The sequence below is a fragment of the Apis dorsata genome, unplaced genomic scaffold (assembly GCF_000469605.1).
Source record: "Apis dorsata unplaced genomic scaffold, Apis dorsata 1.3 scaffold_654, whole genome shotgun sequence".
Lineage (NCBI taxonomy): Eukaryota > Metazoa > Arthropoda > Insecta > Hymenoptera > Apidae > Apis > Apis dorsata.
Genome location: NW_006263843.1, coordinates 91,592 through 110,417, shown reverse-complemented (window position 1 = coordinate 110,417; position 18,826 = coordinate 91,592). Strand labels below are relative to the sequence as shown.

Here is an 18,826-nt window from a genome sequence, read left to right as displayed (position 1 = left end):
TTTTTTTTTTTTTATATTTTTATGTAAAATCTAATAACTTATTCATTCATAACTGTTTATTCATATTTTCACTGTATAGAATTTTATAATATTAGCCACATAATGATATTCTTCTTTTTATTATATTTAGAAGATAATTTACCTTATTAATTTGCATTATATCCATTTTTCAAAATTTGTCGAATTTATTTGTCATGATAATCTCCTGTGATACTGCATGCTTTGAAAGTTAACTGCGTTTCTTTAATAAATCCATTTTTCCACCAGTATGCATTATTATAAATCTATAAGAAACTTGTATTTTTTAAAATATCAATCATTTCTTCGTTTCGCCAACATTTATTAATTATCATTGTATTATTTATTCATGTTTCTTCGATATATATTGTTATATTTCTTTATATTTTATTGAATTATGTTTAAATATTTTTCCCTATAAATGATAATATTTGATATTTTATGAATATTTCGATGAATATTGATGTTAAATTGTTTTCATTAGAAATTATTTTTTATATTTTTTAATAGGTAGTTTCACGTTGCTTTGCTATTTAAATATAAACACGTCCAGATTCTCGATATAAATCGAATGTTTTTGGGATCGATAATTTTTCCTATGGCAACTGTGTATACCTTATTTGAGATACCCTCAATCGAGTCGAGAACTATTGTTTATTTTTTCGTATGTAAACTTCTTCGAATACAGGTCGCACGAGCGTTTGTAAACATGTTCTGTCACGATGACGGTTTGACTCTTTTTAATAGAATATATATGGATTTTCTAAATGGAAAATTTATTATTTTTTCTCTAATGGTTGGATTAATAGGCACAATTTTTTTTTTTTTTAATATAAAATTCATAAATAGTATTTCTTATAATTACCTTATCCTTTTCTGAATAATAACTTTTTCTTAATTTTAGGAGATCACATTTTCTCTGAATATATCATTCAGAGAAAATATCTTCTTCAAATTCTGAATCTTTTTTTCGTATTCTACATATTCTTCTTTTAGATCAAAGATACGTATTGTATAAAGTTGCAGATTATATGTTTGCGCTTTTTATCATTTTTTATAATTCTTTTAATTATAATTCAGGCCTTGCTATATACAACTTTTTCTTTTTTTGTAATATTCTATAATATTTTTAATATATTTATTACTTAATTTCTTAATAAAATTAAATTATTTACAAAATGCAAAAATATTATAAATAATAAAATAAAAACAAATATATAAAAAATTATATAAAAAACTAAAATAAATTAAGATAAAAACGAAATTAAATAATTATAATTATTATATAACATTTTGAAAATTATTCGATATTAATATAATTTTTTTGGAAAAATTGCTCTAAGCAATTCAGAAATTTTTTTCCATTATTATTAGCTTCGAAGATTCGTAATTATATTTAAAGGAAAAATTCTTTATCTCTGAAAAAGTTGAATCTTTTCAAAATTTTTTAATATCTAAAAACACTTATTCTTTCAATAGTGACTCTTTTAATTTTCTGCTGTCTTCACTCTTAAGTTATATTTTCGTATACACGAAGAATACCAACAATATAAAAAATCTGTGATCGTTAGTTTAAGTTAACTAAATGACCGTGGTGAGTTCGAATTGTTGTTCATCGATGTTTATATCTGACGGTCAACAATATTTTCTTCATCGAAATTTGTAAAAAATTTAAAATTTTGATAAATACGTTATATAAATATGAATAATAGTAAAAAATTGAGACCAAGGATTATTAAAATTTCATTTTAACATTTCTAATTGTAATACAGCATGGCAGAATAGAAAACCTAACATTGCCATTCTAATATTAATTTTATAAGATATAATTTATAAAATTTAGAAACATATAATCAGATTTTTAACATATAAAAATAAAGGCTTTGTTCGTTATAAACGAGCATTGAACGTTACAAAATATTGTTTACGATCAAAAAAAAAAAAAAGAATCTTAAAGAATCTTTATTGTTAAAAAAATATTAAGTTTACGAAGAGGTAAAAATTAATATGCAAATTAATATGCAAGAATTATTTAGAAGATAAAAATATTTCTTCAATTGTAAAATTAATATCGGATGTAGAAATAAAAATTACAATCTTTTAATGAAATATGATTTTGATGGAAATTTCGATCGTAGCAGATATAAATAAAGATTTAATAAGTCATATAAACATAACAGATAAATTTATATTTGTATCTTTATATATATATATAATTTATGTTTTCTCTTTTTGCCTTAATTATAGCATATATTCTTTCTAGTTCGTTCTAGTTCATATTTCGTATATGCACTATCTTATAATATCCTTTATTCTTGAATTATTTTACCAAATATTCATAATTTTTTTTTTAAATCAATTAATGTAATGATTTTTATATACGTGTTTTAAGTAAACTTTAGACATTCTATATTGGATTTTTGTATTCATATCAAAAGATGGTTATTTGGTTATAGAAATATAGTAAAAAAATAATAAGATATTATTTATCATAATGTATAAATTATTAATATCTATATTAATATGAAAATTAATAATTAATAATTAATCTTTAGAATTAAATTTCGTTCAGATCTTTAAATTTTACTAAAAACACTGAAAAATATTGAAAATTATGAGATTTTAATTCTTTATTCAAGGAATATATCTACATATAAAAAAATAAAATCTTTAAGGTAAATATGTAATGTATATAAAATTGATCGTATTAAAATAAAATAATAGTCAAATTCATAATATGAATTATTAATAACTAACAATAGTTAAATAGATAAAAAAAAATTATTCCTTAAAGAGTAATTAATATTCCGGCATACATAGATCGAAAAATAAATAAATATTCGACTTTTACGTGGCATTCGTTAGTAATAAAATTAATGATGAAAGAAGAATGGATTAAAACGATTAGTGATTAAACCGTGTTGTGATTTAACTTTTCATTCTTATGATATAATTGAATGCCTTTGTGATCTGAATTTGAGAATTTTGTTAGTTTTTACTTTTTTTGTTAGTTAAGACTTTGTATCTTTCTTTCCATTACATGTAAAGGAACAGAAGCTTCTTTCAGTGGAATTCTTCGAAATTTTAGTTTTTTGGAAGAACCATTGTTCTGCCATTTCACGTGGATTGGGGAATAAAATAAAATTAAAGTTTATAATAAAATTGTTATTATTGAGATATAGAAACTTTTTAGTAAAATTCTGGTAAATTAAAAATACACGTTATGTACTAAATGCTGGTATCCAAATAGATGAAATTCTATGTTTTTTCACGCAAAAAATAGCACCAAGTTTTTAAAGAAACATAAATGATCGTATCGTAAACTTTGTCTAATAATTTGTTAGAGGATTTAGATAAATATGTTTATATAAAACGATTATAATGATTCAACTATTTCCACTTCTGTAATAAATAAAAGAAATGAAATTTATAATAATTATATTTTCAAATAAAATAAAATAAAATAAAATGAAATCTTATCTTAATTAAATCACATGAAATAATGTGATATTATCATAATGTATGTAAAAACTATTACACTTTTAAAACCATTATCAAAATTTTAATTAAATAATAATCTATTATAAAGATTTTTTTAAATCGATTCTGGTACAATAATGATTAAACAAGCATGTATTGATTAAACATGTATTAATTAATAATTTATAATTAAGCTTAATAAATGTAATAGAATATTCTATCGCACACAAAAATTTTATATAATTATGCACTTCTGCAATGCAATTCGTGCAATGTCGTCACTTTAATATATAATTTAATGTAATAATTAATAATGTTGAATACAATTGTACAATTTTACAATTGCAAATTGATTTTAAATATACATTGATTCGTTTCTGTTTTCGATATTCATAGATTCTGCAACACATAAATGAAAGAGCGTATGGAGTATGCATTTATGTGCGATACACACGATCATATTCAAATAGGTATTTTCTCTGCAAAAAATCAAAAACAATTGCTTCAATTAAATAATTTCACGTCTCAAACTCTGCAGAACATTATTATTAAAATTAACCACCACCATTCAAGAAGTGACTTTTTACATCAACATTAAGAAGTTTTTTTAATTGATTGTACTAGTTGCATATTTTCTTAAATATATTGATAGTGTCGCCGTATCCAAGGGAAAAAATGTTGAAAATTTTCATCTCATGAGATTAATACAATTAATTAATTCTTTCTATCATTCAGCAATACGGATCATAAAAGTAAATTGTTAGCTTTCTTGGATTATTATATCGATAAATAATACTTCAAGATAAAAATTTGTTTAAATGTATCAATTGTCGATTGAGACATTCTGAATCGAATTCTGATAGAAATTTATTTGAATTATCGCTCTTTGTTTTTGATGTATATCATCAAATTGATTATTGATGATGGTAGAATAATACTCTTTTATATTCACAACGCAATTTAAGGTGGTACAATTAAGATAATATAACGCGTACATTTCTCTGAAAAATTGCATTATTTATTAACCCAAAGAATGAAAATGAAGAAATAATAACAATAATAAATAATAACAACTAAATTTCTTCATAGGCAAAAATGATATACTATGAATGAAAGAGAAAAATAAAACATTCAATGACATCATTCTTGCAAAAAAACATGCGCTTATCTTATCAAAATCGTATGTCACATCATTAATCATATACTGCAATAATCTGATGTTCGATTCATATGTGTAATTTCAGAGATCAGAATTATAAATCACATATGTCGAAGTGGATCATTTCACGATATCGCAGTAGAAAATAGATTAAGAAAACAGATCTACTGTAAATCTATTTTATGGTGTTCATGTGAAAGCGATGTATCTAGAAGTCGATATCTTGCAAAGATTCATCGAGATCAATAATGAAATTCAGAACATTCAATAATTTTTATTTAAAAATCATAAGACGTTCTTGGTAAAAAGATTTTGTTTCTCAAAATTTTCATTTTGATCGACTTTGAAAGGCAGCGATGAAATCATTCAAATATCATCTAAAACAAATATTGTCACGTTTATATTCTATATACCGAAATGGAAGCAATTGAATTCACATCTCATATCATTTCACAAGTTAACAACATGTTCACAAAAGCAAGGTAGTATTTTTGGATTCATTGATAATGAAAATAAGTTATATAAAATAAAAGTTATATAAAATATATAACTAATTGCAACAAATGGATTGAAAACAATCATTTAATTACTTTATAATGCTTATTTTAATCTGGAAAGATGACATGTTATTTATACAGTAGCTACTAAGATCTATCATTTAGTTATATTCTGAAACAATAGAATCGTGTAGATCATGGTGATTAAAAGTGCTAAAATTGATCTGAAACGTAAAAAGAATAAAAGAAAAAACAAAGATTGTGGAAAAAAGGATATTTGTCTTTCACTCATATTTATTGGAAGAAGAGGATATAACGTTGCCAAAACGAAAAAAATCCAAGCGCCACTGTATGAAAAAGAATATATATATGAATATTAACACATATATTAGATAAAAAATATACACATTTGCGTAAACATTCATTAATATCATTGATATGCTCTTCGAAACCTGATTATCTTAATCGATATTTTTGCAACTGAAGGAGCATGGATTTTCTTATATATAGCATGCATTCATATACATAATGAATAACAATGCTTATAACTAATTTCTTATTATATATGTCACGAATTTCTTCTTTTATGTATTTTCGTCTATATTTGATTTCTTTATATTTTTATATTTATATTTCTATAAATCTTTTTAAAGAAATTTTGATTTCTCGAGCAAGAATAATATTATGCCATGAACCATTCTTTCAAGTTTTTTACTTGATTAAAATGTAATTTATTAAATGTTTAACTAATTTTTTCAACTAATTTGATTAAATATTTTAACTAAATTTTGATTTTTTCTTTTTCATGCATACATTATTGAAATCAAAGTATTTCATAAGAATTATTGCCTGCTTCGGTTGCTGAAGAAGATTAGTTTACATGTGCGTCAATTTCAAATATTTGTACATATTTAAGTGGTCATTAAAGAGATTATCAATTTTCAAATATTGAACTAATCATCTTTAAGAAATCATCTCTCTTATTATTTCTAATATTTAATTTACTAATTCATTGGTTTTATCTTCGCCATCACTCTTAACTCATTTTCATTGTAACAATGAAAAGAAATGATCCAATGTGGTAATAAAAAAATATATATTTATATTATATCTATTTTATTATACTTCTTAAAACATGTTCGTAATACTTAATGGATGTAGGATTATCTTAGTGCAAATTCGCGACTTCGAAAAATTATCACGAAGATTTATGATCTTCATTAACTATATTACAGTTAAAATGTCGTCTGTTAAAGTTAAAAATAAAAGAATTAAAAAAAAATTAAATTTATTGTAAAGAAAGATAATACAAAATAAGATAAATATATATAACATAATATAACAAATTATGTATAATATATTATATAATAATTGTAATAATCCATTATAATACATACGGTATTGTAAGACAATGCAATTAAAAAAAATGCTTCTAAGGAAAAGATGCTGTTAATTTGCCAGATCATAACTAGAACTGATCAGGTGCTGCCATCTATTTCATAACTTCTATATAGCAGTTATCTATTGATACACAAGCCAATAGAAATTTGCAATTGAAGAGATGATCATGGAATAGCAAGAATTTTTCTTATATTTAATATTATGATAATTAAGCAATAATTAAGTAACACATTATTGTACACTATGCATTATAATAATCGAGTAATTTATATGCATACAATTTTTTATAACATTTCTTCAATCTTTTATAACATTCACTATATGTAGTGTGGAAAATCCTCTAAAGAGGATATACTTCTGCCTAGAATATAAATATAATATGTGAAGCGGTGATCTGATCACTATTGTACGTACAGGCACTATAATACGATTACTAATATACGAGCCTTATAATTAATCAAACATTATAAAACCCTTGATTTCTGTGTCAATGGTTGGCGAGAATTTTCATTTGTGAATATTATTATTTCCGAACGTTACTATTTTTTTTCATTTAGCTCGACGAAATAGCGTTTAACGCGCGGTAAACAGAGCAGAATGATGCTCGAAAACAGTTGCAGTACGAGTCGAAATATGATATTCATTTGTTTTATGTAATATAATTCTTGTGGACGTACAGTAATTCTTTTTGCTTTTATATATATTATAAATCTATTTTATAATAAGTGATAAATTTCAAAACTATATTTCATAATTAAACAATATTTTAATAAAAATTCTGAGCGTCTTCAAGTGTGCCTTTGTTCTAAGGAATGTAATAATATTATGCCTAAAAATAAATGGCATATTATAAACAAAAAGTTTAATTATAAGAAATCATCTTGAATCAATATCTAATAGAAAAATACAACTCTAAAAATTAATAATCCTGCATGGTATGATACTTCCGAAAACATTCTAATAGATGTAAAGCTTTACATTTCGTGCATTCCCACTTCGTTTTGCTTCGTATTTTGTATTTATAACAAACTTTATACGTTTTTGTTGGATTTTTCTTCAGACGAGATGTTTGATCGATATTTTTTGGAAAATGGGCCCAATATTGTGTTTAGAGTCGAAGATTAATATTCCTATTAATGCAGATTTTGCATGCATTTTGTCTGATAATTGAACATTTTGTAAAATTGCTTCTGCCACATTTATTCGATAATCAACATATGTTTCTCTCTTTCGATTGTGTATTGTTTTATGCATAATGTAAGTATCGAATAGAGTCATATAAAAAAAAATTTTCGATATCTTTTGATGACTTCCCGATCTCACGATTGGGAAACAAGGTAACATTTGATTTTAATGATTAATTGCACTCATTCCCTTACTATATTCCAGTATACATTTGAGCTTCTTTTAATTATTTATCTGACTGTTCAACCATTTCTGCACTTTCGTATTTTGTTGATATCATATATATTTTATAGATTACAATTCTTCCATACACTCTCTTTTTTTAAAATATTCTTTTGAATGTCTTTTGGCATATTTTTCCTATTCTTGCGTACTGTATTGATAACGTTTGTATTTTTCTAGTTCATTTTAAAAACAGGTTGGATGAGGAATATTAGTTGTCCAGAAACAAAGTATATCTCTTGTTTATTATAGATTTTGACAACTCTATCACAATATTCTCCAACACACTATCATTTTGATCAATTTTGTTTTGGTATATATTTTAAATGACACAGAAATCAGAGGTACATGTCTCGCATGATTTGTAAATTTTTAATCCAAATCACATTCTTTTCCGGATTAAATTGTTTATACGCTTAACGCTCTTTATATTTCATCAAGGATTCGTCTATACGACATATTCATTATATAAATTTCTATAAATTTTTTATTCCAAAAATTGATGATATGTCTTATCTTTTCGATCATTATTATCAGTTTCATTAGAAAAAAGAAAAAATCTCGAAATTTGTGGAAATCTTTTAAAAGATTTAATTAAATTATTTTTCTAAATATTGGTGTTTCTATTACTGCTCTTTTAGACTAATACATTTGTATATTTGGTTTTTTTATTTGAGCCATCAAAATGCACAGTGCATAATAAGCCTTCATTTCGTCTAAGGATATCAAGTGTTGTCCACTTTTCATGTTTTCCGCTCGTGGTGCATTATCTGATATGCGAAGCGATTTGTTTCATTAACAAATATTTTTCAAAATTTGTTATAAGAATATAATAGAAAAGAACTCTAATAATTCTGGATTCTCAGTTAAATTATTTGAAACAGATATCTTTTATGTCATGAATTTCAAAATATTTTCAAATTATTGGTGTGTTTTTCACTTTCTATCAAATCTATGATACACATGATTGATGTATCATATTTTGTCACTACTCTCATCTATAATTAAACGCTTTAATAATTTAGACGCTTTCTTATTAGTACAAACACGTCTCTATCATTAGATTCGTTATCATTGTTTTCATTGCTTTCATAAACGTTTTGTATCTTGCATTTTATAAGGTTTTATTTAAAAAATAAAATTATTAAATTTTACTTCAAAAACTGAAGTACAAAAACCATTAGCATGCTTGCTTTGAAACGTAGATTATAAGAATCGTGATCTTCTGTGGCGTATTAGTAAAAACTAAATCACGATTATAACTGACTGAAAAAATCATTCCATGTGTTTCACTCGTTATTTACGTTTGGCAAGATTTCCACAAGTCTCATTCGTGATGTTTACGTTTGGCTCGATTTTCACTCCACTCCAGTCTGACTTGTGTTATTCATGTTTGGGCCAAAATCTTCATAACGAGTCTTCACGAGTCAGACTCGTTAAAATACGAGAAGTGTTTAATTTAATATATTTGAGATTAAATATAGTAATCGTAATATTTTTCAATTTTCAAAATTTATTTTACAAATTTTTATTAGTGAATATTGTCTATTTTGCGAATCCTAGTTCATTTCCTGTAAAAAATTCTGATATTAGAACTAGACATAAGTTATTCTTCTTTGAATTTTGAATTTTTGCGAAAGAAGTGATTGAATTGATGAACTATATGTTATCCATTTCTTCTTTGTGAATTATCACAAGAATTTTCTATTTTCATCTGTCGTTCTCCTTCTTTCTGAACGATTTCAATATCCAAACTTTGTAATTTCGTAAATTTCCATATATTATAATTAATACAGAAATTGTGTATAAAATGATGATTGGATGACTAAGACGCGGCATGATGAAAGAAAATTCAAATTGTGAAAATTGATTGCAAGCAGTGCGTTCGAAAATAGTAAAATTATTCCATTACATGCCATTACACGCATTGTGATTATTTGAAAACGGTAACAAAGATCGATATCTAGATAATTGAATAATTATTTCATAATTAAGGTCAAAGAAATTCTGTTTGTTTATAATGATACTTGATACTTTAATTGGAAAACTGTATCAGTACTGTGAAATTATTACTTTTTTTTTATTCCATCACGATATCATGTTCATCATCGCTTTATCCTCAGCCAATAATAACAATGAATGTGATAGATGGAATAAAGTGAGAATGCATATTTTATCTATCATTTTCTAACAAATATATGGTATGTACTACTTCAATTTATTTGCAAAGAATATTTCATGTTTATCTGTAGAAAAAGGGATATTTGTGTTTCATACTTCTTGATATGGCGACTCTTTTATCTATTTATCCACATTACCAATTCTGAAAGACATTTGGATCCTCAAACGAAAAATGTGTCTTTTATAAGAGTACTAAAAATATTTCGCTGTAAATTGTAGTATCTAATTTGAAATTTTTATGTAACAAGGAAAAACAAAAAGATAAGAGACACCAGATGAGAAAACGAATATATTTCTAAATATTTCTAACGATATTTCTAAATAAATTAATATTATTTCTAATAATATTTCTAAAGATATCGTATATTATAATAAATTATAAAATGTAAAAATTTAAAAATTATAAAATGTAAAAAATTAAATCTTATTTAGAACATTAGAGAAAGAATGAAAGAGAAAAAAATAGAAAAAAATATTTTAAATTCATAATAACTGTTTATCGTTATTTTGGCTGTTGCTAAATCCTATAAGATGAGTCACAAAAGTTTATTTTTCTTCATTGTAAAGTTTCAATTATTAAAGAATAAAGTGATAATCCTTAACACCGTATTGAAAGAATGTGTTCGATGCGTTTATGGGAAATCATTTTCTTTCTTTTTCCTTTTTTTTATTATCTTTTCGATTCTCTTTTGCACATATTAGAAGAAATAAAAAATTGTCTTCATCAATGGGTAGAAAATAATAGTTCGTAAATTTTTATATTAAAATCAATATTCAAAATTCATGGACAATAATAAAACTCGAAATCAAGGATCAATCGATTCTTTCGATTTTGTTCGAAATTGCTCGAGATTCAAGAAAATTATTTGGCCATTAGAAATAATTTGGTACTGGAATTATCGATGAGCTACAAGAGAAGATCAAAATAGTATCAGAAAGAAAGACTGTGCAGTTTAATACATGAAAGTAACATCTTCCTGATAATGTAAACAACATAAAACGAGTCATATCGTTGATCCATCTTCTTGCAATCATAAGTCTTTTGTATCTCATTTGCTTAAAAATCATATATTATGAAAGTTCGATTAAAATCTCTCAATATCATGTTGTGATGTTTCTAAATGATTCGTAGGCATCTAATTTTCCGAATCTAATACTGCGATCGTCGAAAGAAGACAAAAAAGATTTTTATGATGATCATAATATAGTTCAATTTCAAATCATGTGTAATAAGGGTAGATTTTTAGTTTTAGAGAAATATTCGAAACAATTTGTTGTATCATCTAATATTTTTAATATTATATCTAATATATCTAGTACTATATTTAATATTTAATTATTTTAATATTTTAGTTTAAAAATTGTGACACAATTGTTAACAATCCATTTATAGATTTTAAATGGAGATTACAATGGTTGGATACATTTGATATATTTGTTTCATTTTACAACATTTGTTTCATTAAGAGTTTATGTATAAGAATGTATAAGAATAATGAAAAATTAAGTGATATTGAAAGATTTCACTATTTAACTAGTGAATTTTCAAATTGTAGGAAAAATTTTGAAAGATCGATTCAAAGATTCTATTCCTGTATCATCATGCTATTCATAATATTACTTAAGAGAAAGTAATCCGCATTTCATTGAATTCATTGAGTTATGTTCAGTGAATTCATTAATTGAGCAACAAATCCGGTATGCGTGTTAAAATTTTTGCTCAATCTTGCAAAACGTTGAAAAACCATCTCTCTAAGAAATTGGATACATTGTATATTGACAAATGAGAAATATTTATATATCATGAATATTAATTTTTAAATTATAATTGATATTAATTTAATTGATATTAATTTAATTTAATTTCATAGAACAACAACGTGCTCGATTTTTGCAACGGAGAAAAAGATAAATACAGGTATAATAATGAAATAAATTTTGCAATAAAAACCATTAGTTTTCTTATTAAATTATCAATATCCGTCCCTGAAATGCAACAAGAAACAAATAACTAAAAACAATAATTAAAAACAATAATAAACAAATAATTAAATAATTCCAAAATTGTTTCAATTGTCTCCGCTCGAGGTATAATAGTAAAAATTGCATGCGCAGTGCATCACACGTTATGCGAATATAGATGTAAAAGATAAATAGAAGAATAAAACATACGATTAGAATTAGAAACAATTCGCGAAAATCGAGTCCAAGCCGAGTTAAATTCTAGCGTATTCTTGTTTTTCCAATTTTCATTCTAATTCCATAATATATATATCATCTCTTTCTATAGTCGTGTACATGAAAGACAGAATATTGCATTAAAATGAAAAAATGCCTTTCTAAACATATATTCTCAGATTAATTTCATCACCGAAGAGTTTCACGAACGAGTGAAGGTCTAAGATCGCGAATTCTATACATATTTAAACATCCATAATGTTAAAATATACTTCAGATAGGCTAATTTAATATGGAATAAAATTTTTCTGATCTAGAATTTCATAAACTAAAACTGTAGATTTATTTATAAGTTGTGTCGGTTTATTTTAAAAGTTTGTATGCATTGAACAACTTAAAAAAAAAAAAAAAGAAAAAAGAAAATAAATGAAACAAATAGACATTAAATATAGATTAAATATAAAATAAGTTAAATATTAGGAAAATTAACATAGCAAAAAATGCGACTGAATTGAATGCTTGGGAATATTCTATATTGATAAGACAAATGATCAGCAAAGGCTTATCATATTACGAATAATTAGCTTCAATATCTTGCTTTTGGAAAATTGAAGATAATTATAATCCTCAAATTCGCATAATTGATAAATTTCTCTGATGTATCAACTAGTCGGAGCAAATTTAACTTCTTAGTTATTTCTCTAAGTGATTAAAAACAAATATAGGGATGTTAGAAAACAGAACTTATTGAAACTAATTTGTTGTATTTAATAATACTTATAATATATAAAAATATAAATTTTTAATTTTTATAATTTTTCAAAGCATATTTTGCAAAACAATCACCGATATTAACTTCTGACTTTCGAATATAGGTATCAGTATGTGTCTTTCTCGTCATTTATTATGTGTAATAATACTTATAATATATAAAAATATAAATTTTTAATTTCTGTAATTTTCCAAAGCATATTTTGCAAAACAATCCGATATGAAGTCTTGGCTTTCAAATACAGGTATCACAGTACGTGCGTGTTTCTCGTCATTTATTATATGTAATAATACTTATAATATATAAAAATATAAATTTTTAATTTCTGTAATTTTTTAAAGCATATTTTACAAAACAATCATATGAAGTCCTGGCTTTCGAGATTTTACAGATATCACAGTGTGTGTTTCTCGTCTTTTTCCTGTTGGAACATACTGCACAGTCTTTCTTGTTTTCTGAAAGAATCATATGAAGCTATCATATGATTATTTAATCTAACGTCTAAGAATGATGTTGAAGGTTGCGCTTGCTAGATGGCGTTCGGTATCGAAAATTTCCTACTAACTTATCGACTAAACATTCCACAAAATTTAAAGTGTTTTAGGTTTATAGTTGTTCTATTGTTTCATTATTTTATGCATTATGTATACATTGATGATGCACATCTCCATAAAAAATAACTTTCTTCATCATTTAAGGGATTTTCAAAGGAAACGATACGTTGTTGCATATGATCAATTCTCTCATTTTTTTGGTATAATGTATAGCCACAATTGGTTTTTCGATAAATTTATTGTGACACTATCGCGTGTTCTCCTTATAATCGATTCTAAAATTAAGATTCGTTTGCTTTTTCATGCGAAGACTAATGTATTTTCCTTCTTATAAACCACAGTCGACTTTGTTGAAAATTTCGGTTTCTTAATTACAACTGACAAATATTTACGATTTGGCAGTACTGTATCAGTTAAATGGATTTTTATTTTTAGAAGTTCATTGGCAAGCGGGATATTTGTAAAATATCTATACAAATGATAGCATTTAGAATGTTGTTCAGAAGTTTTTTAACTAGGATTAATGGAATTCGAGAGCTAAAGTTCTGGTTTCTCTAAATTCTCTAAACACTTGTCAAACTTCCATAGTAGGTTTCCCATCTGGAAATTCTTATGCCCCATTTGATCGATTTTTTTAGGTTATACGTTATAAATGCAATTTTTCTCTTAAACATGACGATTCATCAATATAAATATTCTTACCAGGTATAAAAATTTCGTTCTGCAAATTTCGAGTCGATATATTGCAAAAAGTTTTTTGCCTTTCCAATTCGGATTCTCAAAGATGCATTAGAAGATGCATTGTCTCATAAATATAATATCTATAATATATCTATCTATAATATCTATAATATATCTATAATATAGAAAATTGGAATCGAATACTCTTCTGAATATCTCCGAATAGAAAGGAATTCTACTGTTGCTCCTAGTTGTCCAATATTCTGATATGCTTGCAAGTGGCATTATCCCTATATTTAGAATTACATCGATGAAGGCTATAAATTCTTTTCTGTAATGTTCATCCATGAATGCCAAATAGACCTTTTGGTCAATTGTTTCTCACATATCTTCATTTGTGCATATTCATTAATCATTTTTATTATTTGATCTATCAGTATATCGTGAAATATAAATTTGAAAGAGTCCAATAATCTTATTATATCCTGAAATATTTGTGGTTCTATGATTGGCGGAGAAGTTTTGAACGTGAAACTGAAACGCAAATCGTCTTTTTCTGTCTTTCTATTCGTAATTTTTACTCGAGTTCTTTATTTGTTCTAAATATTCTTCGTTATCACTTTCATTATTCTCCGTATCACTGTCAATTCTTAGTACGTTCCGACTCTTAGAAGGAAATATGTAATCGTCACTAATGTCACTTTCATTTCATTATATATTTCATATTTTCATTTCATTATATACTATAAATTTCAATCCATCATCACTACTCTCATTATCTCAAGAATCATTCCTAAACCTCTCCATTTTTGGAAATTACACTCTTTATTTCTATCATACTATTTATTTTTTAAATTAATAAATTAATTTATCTCTTAAATTAATAAATTGCATAATTTTGAATACAAATTTTATGATATATACAATATTTTTTTAATCATAAAATAACGACAGAATAGTTTTACCGATCTCAATATTTCTCGAGAGCTCATTTAAAACTGACTGTTCGGAAATCTTTCCTCTCCGAAGAGATCGATAAACATTGATATCTGTAAATTGATTTAAACATTATAAAATACGTAAATTTAATCGAAGATTATTTAACATGGAAAAAAAGTTTTCTCTAAAAATTCGAAATTTTCAAAATGATATGGAAAATTTATGGATAAATATAAAATATTTAATCGTGAATTATTTTGAACACTATTGTAAATAGGAAACCATTATTTACATTATGCAGTATTTAAATAAATGAAATATTCGAGTTTTTGAAAGCTTCGTCGTTTTTTAAATGACAACTCGTGGATTTTATTTTGCAGAGCGATTTTATTTCAATATTGTTTTCGAATCGCATCTTTTTTTTCATAGATATTGCAAAAACGTATTGGTAAATATTTGTCCAAAATTCAGATTGTTGATTTTAAAAAAAATATTGAAATGATAAATTTCGTGTACCGATTAAAACATACGAATTGTACACCGTCATTTACGATACGCCGTAATTTCATTTTTGAAACAAATAAGAAATTTTGCAAAATCATAATTAATTATTATTTGTCGTTGATGTTTTATATGATTAGCAATAATATTTGTAGCGCGATTATCAATTACAATGGCGTGCAAAAATTCCAAACCAGTTTCTTTAATTTTTTTTCCAAAAGAAAAGCTTTAAGAGATTTTTATTATTAATAATTTTTATCAATAATATAATTTATTAATTTTATTTTTATTATATATGTATAATAATATTATACAGAAGCATATATACTACTTATTTTTCATACGCATTTATTTGAAAAAAATGTTATATTAACATGCTCAAAATTTCCCAGCCAATTTTTATTATAAATCTGTAAAAAGTCAATAAATTTTTACATTCAAATAATATTACGCAATATTATTATTTCAGTTGGTAGTTAGCCGCTATAAATCGCAGATATGGTATGGAAAGACACTTTGAAATAAGCAAAATTTTTAGAAAATTGTCTTTAGAGGATCCTCTCGTGAAATTGCTTCAATATTATTTATTGGGAAGAATATAGTAGATGATATCGCGCAGGATATGGAAGGATATAGAAGATTCATCAAGTGGAAAAAATCGATGAAATAATAAAAGGAAAATTAGTTGCGGATGAAAAAGAAAATGGTTAAATTAAGGGGAAAATCTTGCTAATATTAAGAAGATTATATGATGCAGGATTATTTAATCAATAAGAAAAGTGAAATACTCCGATTAATATTTGTTAAAAAATATTGTGACTGAATTGTAGAAGAAATAGAAAACGGCACTTTTTTCAGGCGAATCTAAATTAAATTTTTTTGGAAGCAATAAAAGACGTTATATGGCACGTTCAACTGGTACAAGAAACAATACCAAGTACCAAACATCAATTTTTTAAACATGAAGAAGAAAGCATTATGATTTGAAGAGTTTTCTCTGCTCAAAGAATTACTCTTGTTATAAAAGTTGAGGATATCATATATAAAGAGATTTTAAAAACTTATATTATTATATATTGAAAGAAAAATATCAGAAAATTAGTATTTTCAACAAGACAATGCATCGAAAATTAAACAATAAAAAATTGTCTGCTAATGAAATACAAGTTTCAGAGTGCTCTTCTTAATCTACCCATTTAAACTTAATGGAACATATTTGAGAAGAGATGAAACCTTGAATGAAAAATTATATAATAATACAAATACTAATACAAAATTTTTTCAAAATTTAGTAGAATAGAATGAAATGGAAATATAACATTATTTGATTAATTGAGTCCATACTTCATCGCTATGCTGCTGTAATTACCACATGGTTACAAAATATTAATTATAATATAATGCAACGACAAAATTGTTACACAATGAAAAACAAGTATTGTTTACTTGTTAAGGGTTAAGGATGAAGTTAATTATTCATCGACCATTGGATTACAAAATATAATAATAATAAATATAAATATATAAACAATAATAAATATATTGATGACATCGTTTTACTTTCCATTTGGGAATGGCACAGCTAATCAAGAACATATAAATTATAAACAAAAGATGATATTGTAGAAGTATTAGAAGACTACCTTCAAAAATCAGTTGGATGAAGATATGAAAGACTAAAGATCATTTGAACAGACAAAATTGTAGTTTGTTGTTTCTGCGTTATATATTATAAAGTTGTATTTTACAAAATAATTTTCATAAAAATTATTTTCGAAAAGATTTATTGTCCATAATAATGAAAATATTAAGAAATACCGATTGATCATGTAAATCATTTTTACTTAATACAATTGCTGTCATCTGATGATAATTTATCAGACAATGGCGAAATTTGATAAGGATAATTCTAACTGTTTTAATAGTTTAATCAATAATATTGAAATTAATCAATAAAATGAATGATTTGATGTCTCTTATGAATATCTACAGTGCCAAAATAACTAATGCATTTGAAGATTTTTATGAGCTTTTTTGATCACTGATGAAATTTTTGAATATTTCGTGAAACAAATCTTTATTCTTTACAATCAAGAATAATTTCCAAAAATGGATATCAAAAATGATAAAAATGATAAAGCTTCTGGATTTTATGGAGATTAGTGAAACTTCCATCCATATATCTGTATTGGTCCCAGGATCCATTGTTTATTTAAATATTCTCACGGAAAATAACGAGCAGAGAAATTCTGTTGAGAATATTGCATTTTGCCATTTCGTCAAAAGTTCAAATCGTCATACAACTGAATAAAAATTTTAAAAAATATTACGATCTATCAAATATTACGAAATACTATGCATCGATGAATTGTTAATCCTATATCATTCTGCGGATGAATAATATTCAGGCAATATTTGAACCAAAACAAACATAAATATCGTATAAAAATATTTAAATTGTGCTACAATGATGGATATACAGTTTTACAAGAAAAAAAAATACAACATCAATACAAATATTGTAATGGATTTATATAAAAATGGATTATATTGTATGGATTTATATAAAGATGTTTCATAAAGTTTATACTTTATATACTGCTACATCAATTTGGCGAATAAATTAATTAAAAAAAAATATGCATTTGATTGATACACTTTAAATAAATTATAAAATGAACAAGTAACAACTAAATTAAAACGTAAAGAAGTTACTGCTTACTAAAAAAAATAGTAATTACAATTACAATTTTGAAATGAAAAAATAAAAGAAATGTTTTCATTCTTTCTACAAAAAATTCTAGCAAAATGATAAATATAAAAAGAGAGTTTTGTCGCGGAAAATGATCGTTGAATACAATACAAGGAAAACTGTTATTGATCTTTCAAATTAAATGAATGCAACAGCTCGTTGATAAAGACAATAAAATACAGAAAGCTTTCGAGTTTCTTTTAAATACTGCTGTTATGAGTGCCTTGTTTATATTCCAACAGAAAGAAAAATATCAATCACGATATTTCGTTGGCAGATGCATTCACATGGCATTCAGATGAAAAA

The 18,826-nt window shown here is 24.7% G+C and overlaps 1 long non-coding RNA gene across 1 annotated transcript in view; it reads left to right on the top strand.

Moving 5' to 3' along the window:
• The window catches only part of LOC116186398, a 24,723-nt gene extending 8,279 nt beyond the window's left edge, over positions 1-16,444 (top strand). The window contains exon 2 of the long non-coding RNA XR_004151378.1: positions 16,238-16,444. This is a non-coding gene — a long non-coding RNA (uncharacterized LOC116186398). The remainder of the gene's footprint in view (positions 1-16,237) is intronic.
• The last annotated feature ends 2,382 nt before the right edge of the window (positions 16,445-18,826 follow it).